Raw genomic sequence first — 13714 nt, forward strand, 5'->3', positions numbered from 1 at the left:
GCCTTAAAAGCAGAGCTGAAGTGTCCCTGAAGAAAAGTTGTGGACAGCTTCAGTGCCTGCTGTGCCTGAGGGTTCCAGCCTGCCCTTCTGGACAACCTGCCCTGCTGTGTTAGTCAGGGTTCTCCTGAGAAACAGAACCAATAGAGGGTGTATGCATGTGTGTGTGTGTGCATGTGTGCACATGTGTATTTATGAGTGCACACGTGTGTGCATGTGCATGTGTGTTGCGTGCATGTGGGTTCGTGGGTGTGTGCATATGTGCATTGCATTTGTGTGTGCATGCTTGTGCATGTACATATGTGCACATGTGTGCATGCATGTGTATGCATGTGCATGTGTATGTGTATATGTGTGTGTATACCTGTGTGTGTGCACACATGTTTTTATATAGACAGATTTGTTATAAGGAATTGGCTCCCCAGATTATGGAGGCTGACCCGTCCCAAGAACAGCAGTTGGCAAGCTGGAGCCCCAGGAGAGCTGAGGATGTAATTCTTGTCTGAGTCTGAAGGCCTGAGAGGCAAGAGCTATTTCGGTTCAAATCCAAAGGTAGAAAAAGCTAATGTCTCAGTTCCAAGGCCAGCAGGCAAAAATAATTCTCTCTTATGGGAGGGAAGGTCAGTCTTTTTGTTCTCTTCAACTGACAGGATGAGGCCCACCCACATTAGCGAGGGCCATCTGCCTTTAGTGATTCCCATGTCAATCTCACCCAGAAACATCCTCATAGGAAAACCCAGAATAATGTTTGACCAAATTTCTGGGCACCACATGGCCTAGTCAAGTTGACACATAAAATTCACTGTCACACTTACGCATTTCAGACTCACCTAGCCAGCCCCTACAATCATGTAAGCCAAGTCTTTGCAATAAATATCTTACTATACATCTCCTACTAGTTGTGTTTCCCTGGCTGAACCCTGACTGACACACATAGTGAGCTGTGATAAGAATAACAATCGCAATTATCGCCTTTTCTGGGAAGTCCCCAGCAGTAGGTCTGCATGTTGTAGGCCTTTGGCAAGTGCCAAGGAGTCCCATTTTATAAGCGGAACAGAAGTCACAGCAGTTTCTTGCATGACTCCAAAGGGCTCTAGGCAGCCAGGACAAGTCCCATCCGAAGTCCCCAGCACAGACAGCCTCACGGCCCCACCTACACTCCATAGCACGACAAGGCTGGCTTCTCAGGGTGCCAAGCATGCAGAAGAGGGACCTACTCGCATAGCTCCATTGCATGCCAGGCCCTTTGCCACAAGCTTCATCTATTAACCAGTCATCTAATCCTCACAATAGAGCACCAAGGTGGCTACTGATGGCGTCGGCAGCCCGTCTGGAGCAGCCGCTGCAGGGACATCAGCTGCAATGGGGGAGCCACCGCCAGGGCTGCGCGTTCTGCAGAGCCAGAGGGGGCCAAGAACGGGTGGGAGCCCTGCCCCCTACCAAGTCAGCAGGGTGGGATCCCCATGCTCCCAGGCACAGCCACGACTCTGGACCTGTGCGCTCAGGGGCCTGGGAAGTCCCCCTCCCCCGACAGGCTCCGATGTATCTGCTCCTGCTCCCAGGCCTCTGCCTGCTCCTGGCACTGCTCCAATTTTGGAGCAAAGTTGTGGCTGAGCCCAGGTGCTGGTCACAATCCAGCCAGGTGTGCACGCACTCAAGGCAGCACTGACACACCAGCACCCCCACCGCCTTGACCTCCTCTGGGCACCGACAAGCATGGGAGGAAGGTCAGGGATGACTGAGGGCAGCTCGGCACCGGCCCGCCGGCACTCCTTGCCATGAACAGCCTGGACACCATGGACAGCATGTTGATGGCAGAGGCAGACAGTCCCTGGGCAGAAAGGGGCAGGTCCCTGGTGAAACCCCACCTTCAAGCCAGGGATGGCCTGAAGCCTGGGTGCTGGGCTGCCTGTTCTGGGTGAAGTCCACAGCCCAGCCAAGAATAGCTTCTGGTGCTTTTTCCAGGCCACCTATGGCTGCCCATGGACGAATCAGCAGCACTTTCTCCCTTCTAAGCCCATAGAAACCCAGACCCAGCCAGACCACACAGTCTGGACTACCAGCTGCGGGTCTCCTCTCCACTGCGAGAGGGACACTTGTCAGGATGACCTGTCTGCGGGAAGGAGTTACCCACTGTGGGTCTGCTCTCCGCTGAGACCCGGACACTTGTCAGGATGACCTGTCTTCGGGAAGGAGCTGCCTACTGTCGTCTGCTCTCCCGAGCCGCCACTTCTAAAGAGGTTTAGGAGCAATAGTGACAGGTTTCTTTTATGCTTCCCTCCTTTCCAAGATGGTAGTGTGGGTCTACTTTCATCCCAGTTTAAATTCCAGCTTTCGACCTTGAGTTTCTGATTCATCTTTGTATTTTGCGTACTTGGCGTGGAGTAGGTGTCCAATAAATGTTAATTGTCACATCTTTTTATCTAGGCCTCCGTTTTCTCAATTATACAGTGGCGATCCTGGTACAGTCTTGAGACTTGTAGGTGTCTGATAAATTGTTTTTTTCTTTCTTTCTTTATTCTCGCCACTTCCCTTGTATAGACTCTCTTCTCTGCTAATACCATTCCCACCCCACATTGGGTGGAAGGAGACGAAAAGGAACTGTAAGAAAGGAAGGGATATAGAGAAGAAAGGGGCTAAGATGAGGAGGCCTGCTTCTTCTACTCCACATGTTCTGGGTGTTCTAGTCAAGGTAATTAGTCAAGGAAAATAAAAAGTCATCCAGATTGGAAAGGAAGACATAGGCTGGACATGGTGGCCCGTGCCTATAATCCCAGTGCTTTGGGAGGCCACCAAGGTGAGAAGATTGCTTTAGGCCTGGAGTTTGAAACCAGCCTGGGCAACAAAGCAAGACCTCACTTCGACAAAATAAAAAAAAAAAAAATTAGCCGGGTGTGGTGGTATGTACCTGTCATCCCAGCTACTCAGAAGGCTGACGCTGGAGGATTGTGTAAGCCCAGGAGTTCAAGGCTGTGGTGAGCTGTGATCACACCACGGCACTCCAGCCTGGGTGACAGAGCAAGACCCTGTCTCTATAAAAATATAAATAAGTAAAAGTAAAAGAAAAAAAGAAAGGAAGCAGCAAAGCTATCTCTAGTCACAGATGATATTATCTTGCGCATAGAAAATCCTAAGAAATTCACTAAAAAACTATTAGAACTCATAAATGAGTTCAGCAAGGTTGCAGGATATAAGATTGATATACAAACATCAATTGTATTTCTACACATTCACAATGAACAATCCAGAAACTAAATTAACAATTCCACTCACAGTATCATCAAAAAAAATAAAATACATATAAATAAACTTAACAAAATAAATGCAAATTTTATACTCTGAAAACTACAAAACTGTTGAAAGAAAGTAAAGATTTAAACAAATGGAAACCACTATATATTCCTGGACTAGATGACTCAATTAACATTGTTAAGATGGCAGTACTCCCAAAATTGATCTACAGATTCAACACAACCCTTATCAAAATCCTAGCTGATATAAATTGTATAAATTGACATTCTATTTCTAAGATTCATACAGAATTTCAAGGGATCCAGAATAGCCAAAACAATACTGAAAAAGAATACAGCAGGAGGACTCACACATTGAGATTTTAAAGCAACTGCAGAGCGACAGTAATCATGACAGTGTGGCACAAGGATATGTATTTATCATAGAGTCTAGAAATAAATCCATACATCTATGGTCAACTGACAAGGGTTCGAAAAAAGACCATTCAGTGGGGGAAAGAATAGTCTTTTCAACAGAAGAAAAGAAAGAGCTTGGGCTTGGGAATCTGGCAGATTCTGCCATTGCCTTGCTGTGTGACTCTGAGCAAGTGGCTTAACATTTCTGAGCTGAAGTTTTCTCATCTGTTAACACGAGGACAAGAGTGCTCATATCACGGGCATAGACACTTGAGATCTCCTATGTGAGTGCTTAGCAGAGCAGACCCCTTGGGCAAGTGCACGAAGGCAGAGGAGTACTGTGCGAATCTGCTAGTGGCCATTAGGGTCACTCCTTCCAGGTCCCCCCAAGAACCCCTTTTGCCAGGAACAAGCAGGGTTGGTGGGGATTGAGTGTGCAGACAGGGCTTGGCGGGGTTCTGCGGGTTGGTAATAAATGAACAGGAAAGGAGATTCCATTACGCAGGAATGTCTGGGGAGGGGGTGGGGAAGGAGCCGGCTCCTCTCCCAGCACCAGCCAGCTCTGCGGTCTTGATTGATGTGCCTTGCACCGCGGCAGCGGCGGGCCTGGTGGAAAGAGGCCCCTTCGCTCACCCTTCCTGGAGCTAGGCCAGCAGCCAGATGTTCCTGGCCTTTGGGGAGCTGGGGTGGGAGCAGGGGAGGCCAGCAGCGGGCCAGAGGGCAGCTGCCCAGACGGCGAACCTCTCTACCTCCTCCTCAGCAGCTGGACCCAGGTGGCGTTGGCTGTACTGCTGACCTTTGGCTGATGACTGTGTCTCCTGGACTTTGGCTCTGTTCAGGATTGGGGGTGGGGTTCACCCACCCCGTCCTGCTGGGAGAGACACACAGCTGCCCAGGAAAGGGCTTCGGCTCCAAAAAGGAAAATGTCCCACCTGCCCAAGGTGCTTGTCTTACCCTGGCCAGAGGCACAGGGAGAGGTGTGACTGGCACCTGAACCATCCACAGAGGAGGAAAATCCAGGTTGAGGTCCCTGGGTGAGTGGTCTGGGGAGAGAGTCTGAAAGCAGATTCTGGACTTCTCAGAGAAAATCCCTCCAGCAGGCGCTAAGATGAACCCAAGGCACATTTCCTCATGAGCTCCTCTCAAGTACAGTGATTATAGCAGAGAGCTGCAGGCCACCAACTCTAGCCCTTTCAATGGTTTTATTATTATTGTTATTATTTTATTATTATTTTATTTTATTTTATTTTTATTATTACTACGTGCCAGGCCCTTCCCAGGCATTGTGTAAGCTTCCTTTCATCAATTTTTTTTTTTTTTTTTTTTTTTTTTTGAGACGGAGTCTCGCTCTGTTGCCCAGGCTGGAGTGCAGTGGCCGGATCTCAGCTCACTGCAAGCTCCGCCTCCCGGGTTTACGCCATTCTCCTGCCTCAGCCTCCTGAGTAGCTGGGACTACAGGCGCCCACCACCTCGCCCGGCTAGTTTTTTGTATTTTTTAGTAGAGAAGAGGTTTCACCGTGTTAGCCAGGATGGTCTCGATCTCCTGACCTCGTGATCCGCCCGTCTCGGCCTCCCAAAGTGCTGGGATTACAGGCTTGAGCCACCGCGCCCGGCCTCATCATTTTTTTTTTTAAGAGACAGGGTTTCAAACTCCTGGCCTCAAGAAATCCTCCCACCTCAACCTCCCAAAGTGCTGGGATTACAGGCATGAACCCTGCACACAGCCAATGATTTTATTATTAAACACATAATAACTAGAAGAGAATATAACAAAAAAGAGAACTAAATATCACCCCAAAATTACCATGTTAAATGACTAACTGCCAATATGTTGGTGTCATTTCTCCTATTATTTCTATCCTGGGTCTATGTAGTATTTATGTATGTTTACTCTTCAGGAAGGTGAGCTTATCATACCCATCTAGCTTTGTCACGTTCCTTCTTTTACTCAACACCAGTGGTGCACACCTGGCCACGCTAGGACATGCAGATCCACTTCAACCTTTTTAGGGCCGTTCCATCGTATAGCTGCCCGATGTTGTCGAGCTTTCAGGGGATTTTCAAAATTTCCCTTGAATGGACAATGCAGCATTGAATATCTTGGTACCTGCACCTTCGTACACATGTGAATTATTTCCTTGGGAGAAATGGCTAGAAATAAAACTGCTCAAAGGGTAAACCTATGAACCAACTGAACTTGCACACGCCGGCCCTCATTCTTCCCTCTGCTTATGTCCTTCCCTCAGAGCTGCCCGCGATGTCCACCATGCCCCCACCCCACCTTGGAAGGTGGTTAGTGGTACTGCAAGGCCCTTCACCTTCACCTGTGGCTGGGGTGGCACTCTGGTCAGACAAGGTTGGCCAGGGAGCCCAGAAATATCTCGCCCCATTGATCTCTCTCTAGAGGGCATCTCATGGTGGGGAAGTCCTGGAATGGAACAGAGAGGACCTTGGCTGGGTCCTGTCTGGTCCACACTTTACCCATTGGGAGTCACGGGGTGGGGGGCAGTACCACAGCTTCCTTCAGTTTATGCAGTCTGTAAATGACAGCAGGTCCTCTACGATATGCCCACTGCAGGGACTTCTGCGACTCACGTGGGGACTGTGAGAGGCACAAGGGCAGGATGTTCATGTCACGGGCACTGCTCCAGGCAGGGGCCTGTGCAGTGACAGCCCAGCTTCCTACCAACAGACTGGAAACCCTGGTCAGGGCAAGAGCAGCTCAGCCCTGCAGTGAGCAGCTAAAGAAGACTTGGTTGCTTCTCTTTGAGGACAGGGATGTGTGACAAAGCGGCATGAGCTGTGGCTGCTCAGAGGAGGCTGGAGGAGTAGAATGGACTTGGGGGTGACTTCTCAAGGCTTCCTGGAACCCGAGAATCCCAACTGCATGGAACTAGCAGCTTTCTTGACATTTGCACGCAGACGCTCAGTTAACTTTGCACATAAAGTCAACTACTACCAGCAGCATTCTCTACCCTATACACACACACACACACACACACACACACACACACACACACACTCTGTCTCCCTCTCTCTAACTAAAGACTGCACCTTCATTGCTTCACACATGCAGATCACATTCAGACACACAATAATAATAATGTAATAATAATTTTAATAACACCTATTGAGCATTTACTACATGCCAGGCCCTTCCCAGGCATTGCGTAAGCCTCCTTTCGTTAGCTTCATTGTAAGCATGAGGGAAAGTCACTTGCCTAAGGTCACAGAGATGCTGAGCAGAGGAGCCCCACCCTCAGCACACACTGCCCTCCCACCAGTCGGACACAACCTGGCCCCCCAACTCCCTGCACGCTGCCTTCCTGCCCGGGCTGCAGTAGCCGAGTGTTCACCACATGAACCCCCAACACCTCACCCAGCCCTTGGTACACAGTAGAACAGACCTGGCTTGTCCAGATTCAGGCAGCTGGAGACACAGTAAGTATAATAAACACAGGCTGTAAACCACCTTCTTGGCTTGTATAGGTGCAGAGTTTTCCCCAGGTCTGTGCTTCTGAACTGGATGGGCGCAGCCCCTTGCCCCTCTCCCTGAATCCTTTTTCTTTCCCTCTTTTTCCCTGTCTGCCTCTCCCTGCTCTCTCCTCTTCTGCTCTCTCAAGCCACTTGAGGACCTACCTACTGTGTGCCTGGCACTGAGGTCGCCACTGGGGCTGTGGTGGGGTGGGTAGCCCAGGTTCCAATCTTTTGGGAAACTGAGAGCTCATCCCATCATGTGAGGCCTAGAAGGAGGGGACTTGTCAGGTCACATGAGGAGGGAGCATAGAGCCAGGCTTCATAGTTGAGGCTCCCTGTGCCCAGGCCAGGGCTTTTATTTGGGGAAACAGCACAGGCCACTGGGAGCACTAATGGTCTAGGGTGGCATGTGCTGCACTCCAGATACATGGCTCAGACGTGGAATCCTAAGGGAGTTCAGAGTGGCCCTGAAGTGAGTTGTATCTTCCATGTGCTGGGTGCTTGTGTGCACCAGGCCCTTTATATACATTCTCTTATCTAGCCTTCCCAACAAGTAGATACTATGATTATCATCTTTCCCCCATTCTACAGACAAAGAAACCAAGGCTCACAATCGTCAAGATTCAAACTTAGGTCTGTTTTCTCTAAAACCTCAGCTATCCCAGCAGGCTGACCTGCCTTGGATGAGGAAGGGACTGGGGCACCCAACGGATAAAGGCTTTGACAAGGAGTTGGGGTTTCAGCAGACCTTGAAAAGGATGGGAGGAAAGAGGGGGACAGCCTGGAAAGTGGGCACTGTTTGAGCCAAGGTATGGAAGCCAAAACATACCCATTGAGCCCTGGGACCAGCAAGGTGACAGCCTGATCAGAGGGAGGCTTTTGGCTAAAGAAGCCATTTGAGCTCTTGGCGTCCTGCAGCTTCTTCCTTGGAGGAAGGGCTGACAGGTGAGCCTGGTCCAGGAACCCGTCTGGGGAGCTCTTGAAGGCTCTGCCAGGGTTGGCCCCAGAGGAACTTGGGAGGCCCTGAGCTGGGCAAAGTTCTCCTTGGTGTCATAAACCAGGCCCCATGGAAGGAGGAGCCAAGAGGCTCCTAGTGACTGTGCCATCCCCAGCGAGGGACGCTGCCAGGGTCCAGCACAAGTACCAGGCTCTGAAGGTCCTCAGGATGCACTGGCATCAGGTTCCCTGCTGTATGGCGCAGCTGCAGGCCCGCATGCAGGACTGGCAGAGGTGAGTGCCAGGCAGAGGCTGCCCTCGGCCTTGGCAGATCTGGTGGGGCTGGAAAATCGGGAAGGGAGAAGGGAAAGCCCATGCTTGATGGCTGTCTCTAGGGTGAGGCAGCTGAGGCCACTGCTGTGATAAGCTCAGTTAAACCACAAATCACAGAGGTTAGAATCAATCACGCTGCAGTGGAGCTACCAAAAGCGCAGCCCGTGTACTCACCTGCCTCCTCAATCTCCCTCTCGTTGTCAAATGCCTTCTCATCTTTCGGGTCTTAGCTCCAGGTACTCTTCCTTAGGGAAGCTCGCCCTGATACCTAACCCCCAACTCCCACTATAAACTGGAGATATGGTCAAACTCCAGAATAGCACTTCTAAAACTGAGGCTTCTCCTATGCTGGTTAGGTAGGTGGATAAATAGACGGACAGATACATGGATGGGTGGACAGAAGGATGGATGGATGGATGGATGGATGGATGGATGATGTCTGGGCGGAACTTTAGTTTGTTATTATATATTTATTTGTGGAATTATTTGATTGATATTGTGCCCCTTCTAACTGCAAGCCCTGAAAGGGTAGCAGTTGTGTCTATCATGTTCACCGGACTATCCTCAGGCCCTGGAATGTAGTAAAAACCTGATAAATATTAGTTGAACAAGTGGATGCTTGAGTGGATGTGGATGGGTAGATGTATACATGGATGCAGGGATGGATATGTGGATGCATGGATGTGTATGTGGATTCATGTATGTATATGTGGATTCATGGATATATGGATGCATGGATGAATATTTGGATGTATGGGTGGATATATGGGTACATGGGTGGATATATGGATGGATATGTGGATGGATGGATGGATGGATATTGGCATGCATAGATGGATATGTGGTTGGATGGATGGATATATGGATGCATGGATAGATACGTGGACTCACAGATGAACATGTGGATGGATGCATGTATGTGTATGTAAATGCTGCATGTAGGTATATGTGGATGCAGGGATGAAGATGTGGATTCATGGATGGATATGTGGATGATATGTGGATGGGTGAGTGGCAGGATGAATGAGTGGAAGAATATATAGAAGAATGGATGCTGGGTAGATAGGTGGATAAATAGGCAGATGGATACATGGATGGGTGGATGGAAGGATGGATGAATGGATGTCTGGGCAGAACTTTAGAATGTTAGACTGTTAGAATGTTCATAATCATGAAACTCTAGAATGCTAAAGACAGGTACCTTTTATTTATTATATTGTTAAAATAAAACATAGCATTATAATTAGAACGGACAAGTAAGAGCTCAATTCCCTCTTATAGGAGATGAGCAGATAGGCTCTGAGAAGTGAAATCGATGTGTCCAAGGCCACACAGCAAATTAGGTGTCCACAAATCTGTTTTCGCACTGCTGTGTGAAACAGCCTCTGGGAAAGGGGTCAGAAAGCTTCATTCCAGTCCTGTCTCTTCTGAGGTTTCTGTGTGACTTGGAACAAGTTATTGGGACTCCATTTTCTCTTTAGAAGAAAAGATTGGGTCTCTCCCAGGGGCAAAATCTAGCTATTCTGTTGCATTTTTGGGAAGGTCAGCCTTGCTGAGCTGTGTCGGATATCCCTCCCCATACCTTTCTCAAAGCCCAATAGAGTTGTCAGGGTAGATGCCAGGCCCCTGGGAGTAAAGTGAAGTGATTTTACAATGAGTCAGTGTACAGTATGAATTTTTTTAGTTTCATAAAAGTGTGAAAACATGGTTCCATATTCCATAGAGAATAAAGTCCAAAGGCCTCAGCCTGACTTTATGGACCCTGGGAGCTTCTGGGACCTCCCATCCTGGTCTGAGGACCAGCCTCCAACTCCCTCTTAAGCCAGTCTGGCCACCGGCCATATCTCCATGCATGACTTTCCGCTCTCTGGTGTGCCCCGGGGGTCGGGGGAATCTGCGTGTTATAAAAGAGCCCTTAGTGAGTTTCTGGCACCACATAACCTGCCTGGAACTTTCTCCCTACCCTGGACTTCTGCAACGCCAGCCTCTGAAGCTGGGGGTGTGTCTGCCAGGTGGAAATTCCCCTTCTCCAGAGCGAGCCTCGACTGCCTGTCCCCACCCAGAGGAAAAGGGGCTCCACAAGTCAGGAAGGGAAGGACCTCTGCAGCAGCCATGGAATAAAGTAGCATCTCAGACCCCCAGACACAGGATTGTGGGCGTCAGAGAGAAGGGGATCTCAGTCTGTCTAGGAGAGTGGGGGAGAAAAACCTTGCCATATGACAAAGGTTAGGGGTGGGGTGGAGGAAGGGGACAGGGGAGAGAAGAGAAGCCTGGGGCGGTGCTCCCAGGAGCTCCCAGGGACCATAAAGTCAGTCTAATGAGGGCTTTGGACTTTATCCTCTGTGGAATATGGAACTGTTTTTTTTAAAGGTGTTCACACTTTTTGACATTAAAAAGTTTGTATTGCACTGTCACTTATTTACAAAAAAAAAAAAGGCAGCAAACAATACAACTGAATGTTTAGTAAAAAATAAATTTTTCTTCCCCCTCTCCCAATTCCTCCTGGAGAAGCAAACCCTTTTGACAGGTCTTGAATGTCTAAGATGGAGCGATATTCGAGGCTATATTGATTCAATGTATTCCATTGCTTCCTTTTTGTAAGTGGTAATGTACTATACACACCATTCTCTGTTCCAGTGTATGCTTTATAGATTTTTTTTTTTTTTTTCTGGAGACGGAGTCTCACTCTGTTGCCTAGGCTGGAGTACAGTGGAGCCATCTTGGCTAACTGCAACCTCTGCCTCCTGGGTTCAAGCAATTCTCCTGCCTCAGCCTCCCGGGTAGCTGGTACTACAGGTGTGTGCCACCACACCCAGCTATTTTTTTTTTGTATTTTCAGTAGAGATGGGGTTTGGCCATGTTGGCCAGGCTGGTCTTGAACTCCTGACCTCAAGTGATCCACCCATATCAGCCTCCCAAAGTCCTAGGATTACAAGCGTGAACCACCACACCCGGCCTTATAGATCATTTCTGAGCAGCACATGTAGGTCTATCTCATTGGTTTTACCCCCACTTACTGTCCTGCCATATGGACACTCTGCACTTCATTACCCATCCCTACGAATGGACCTTGACATCATTTCTAGCCATTTGCTTCCACAAACAATCCTGTGACGAACATATCCTCACGCATTCACCTTTGAGCATGTGGGCTGGTGCGCCAGCTGGATAACTTCCTAGAAAGTGGTATTGCTGGTCAAAGGATACATGCGTTTAATTCAGTATGTGTCACCACATTGTTACCTAGAAGGTTTTGAGCAGGGGAATGACAGGCCTCCGTGGTCTGGTCAGTTGCTGCTAATGCATTTGGCAGGGGGTAGAAAGAGCAAATTATTAGATTATAAGCCACACAGGCTCCAGGTCTGAGATGGACTAAAGTATCTTCAAATGAGGGTTTATTCAGAGCCCCTGTGAGCCCTTTCAAAGCCCCCAGCTCTGTGCTCTCCGTAGCGCTCTGGAGCCTGGGAGAAAGGGATTCCAGTAGACAAGTTCCTTTGCTGTGGGGAGAGGTCCCCAGTTCACCAGTCAGGCAAGGACCCACATCCCCCCCGGGGATGGCTGCAAACAACCTGGTGGGGAGAGGACAGGCTGCCGACAGCTGCAAGGAGCGAAGTTCAGCCAAAGCCCACACGGAGGGCTGCCAAGAGTTTCCTCTTTTCATTTTTCCAAGCCTTGCGCTTTGGGCTGGGGCACAGTGTCATCCTCATGTTTCCTATTATTTTACAAGGCTCCCATCAAAGCGCCAGCACAGGCTCTTTGATGTCTGAGCTGGAGCCTGCCTCTGCCTTGGGGAGAAGCATCTTTGCTGAGGATCAAGAGGGGAATGAGGCCTGAGATGGTCCCCATGCCTCTCCCCTACGTGCTCCCCTGGCTCATCCCCTGGCTGGGACCGTAGGCCCCTGGAGTGGGGCAGAGGGACCACCACAGCCAGCCAAGCTGAAAAGCCTCTAAGATAGAGCTCAGAAGGGGCTGCGGAGGCCCAGAGAGGGCCAAGGGGCTGCTCTAGGCCACACAGCAAATTGGTAGGGCACTTCAGCTCTGGTGGTGATCAGACACTGGGCGAGACGGCAGAGGGGATTTCTACCAGAGTCAAACCCAGCCTGGTAGGCAGCCTCTGCCTCTTGGTTTCTCAGTTTCCCCACCTCACGTCCTAGAAGTCTTTTGGGGCTGATACTGTGCATCTGAGGGTGGCGCTTGTGTGGGTGTCTGCAGTCACCCTGCATAGGTTCAAATCCTGGGCTGTGTCCCTTTTAGCTATGTGACCTTGAGCAAGTTACTTAACACAACCGAGCCTCAGCTTTTTCCTCTCTAAAATAAGATAATGGCAATTCTCAGTTCAGAGGGTCCCTGTGTGGGTGCAATAAGAAGATTCACAGAAAATACTTAGCACAGTGCCTGACACGTGAAGAGCCTCGAAAAGGAAGGGCTCTTATCGTTGTTGCTGGTGGTGACAATAAAGAAGTGGGAAGGGGGCTTCTAAGGTCTAAGCATAGACTTGCTGCTATACCTCCCCATCCCGACCCCAGTCCTAGTCTAAGAAGGGACTGGGGCCTTCTCTGCAATCCAGGGAATTAGCTCCTTTTCTGTCCCCCTCCAAGCCCCTACCTCTAATTCCAAGGCTCTTTTCTGAGCCTCAGGGTTAGAGGGGGTGGGGAACAGATGAGGCAAAGGTGCCAGGCCTGGGTTGGGGGCACGAATGGTGTCTGGGCCGGAAGGTCTGGTAGGTGGGGGAGGGGTGTCTGGAGGACATGGCCTGCAGCCCTGGCTCCTGGAGGCAGCCAGAGTGGAAGGGGGGGTGGGTCTTGGCAAAGCTGAAAAGGCTGGGATTTGACTTGGAAACACATTGAGAAGTCCCTGGCGGCTGCCTCCTCAGAAACAGCCCCTCTGAAGTCGAGCCCGGGACGGGGAGGCTGTTTTGTATAAAGGGGCTCTGGGGACCTCGGTGATGGAGAATGGACTGAAACCTCTCCCCCAGAATTGCAGCATGCACAGCCGAGCCCCCAGCACTTCCTGCAGGCCTGCCCCGGGGGCTGCAGAATTCCAGCCATCAAGCCTGTGTGGGACCAGGGACGGGGCAGGGGAGGAAGGGACCCTGGAGTTCACAGATGGGAAAGGGCAGAAGCACCTTCTCAGATAGCCCCAAGCCTTGGTCTCTTGGCCTTCACCTTCCTGTTTTTTGTCACAACTGCATTGAGCCTGTGATGTTACTTACATAACAGTTTTCTTTAAATTGATTCGCTTTTTAAAACCTGAATACATTTATTTCAAAGGGAATTTGATATTGCTACTGTAAAGGGAAGATGGTAACACTCACCATACATAGT

General features: G+C 49.8%; 1 protein-coding gene across 4 annotated transcripts in view; it reads left to right on the top strand.

Moving 5' to 3' along the window:
• Nucleotides 1-8192: 8192 nt before the first annotated feature.
• SYNPO (synaptopodin) overlaps nt 8193-13714 on the top strand; it is a 74701-nt gene continuing 69179 nt past the window's right edge. Inside the window, exon 1 of one of the 4 annotated variants that reach the window (XM_077937341.1) lies at nt 8193-8351. The gene's annotated coding sequence lies outside the window, so the exon portion shown is untranslated. The remainder of the gene's footprint in view (nt 8352-13714) is intronic. The other 3 variants (XM_077937340.1, XM_077937344.1, XM_077937343.1) reach the window with 3 other exon arrangements.

The sequence above is a fragment of the Macaca mulatta genome, chromosome 6 (assembly GCF_049350105.2).
Source record: "Macaca mulatta isolate MMU2019108-1 chromosome 6, T2T-MMU8v2.0, whole genome shotgun sequence".
Lineage (NCBI taxonomy): Eukaryota > Metazoa > Chordata > Mammalia > Primates > Cercopithecidae > Macaca > Macaca mulatta.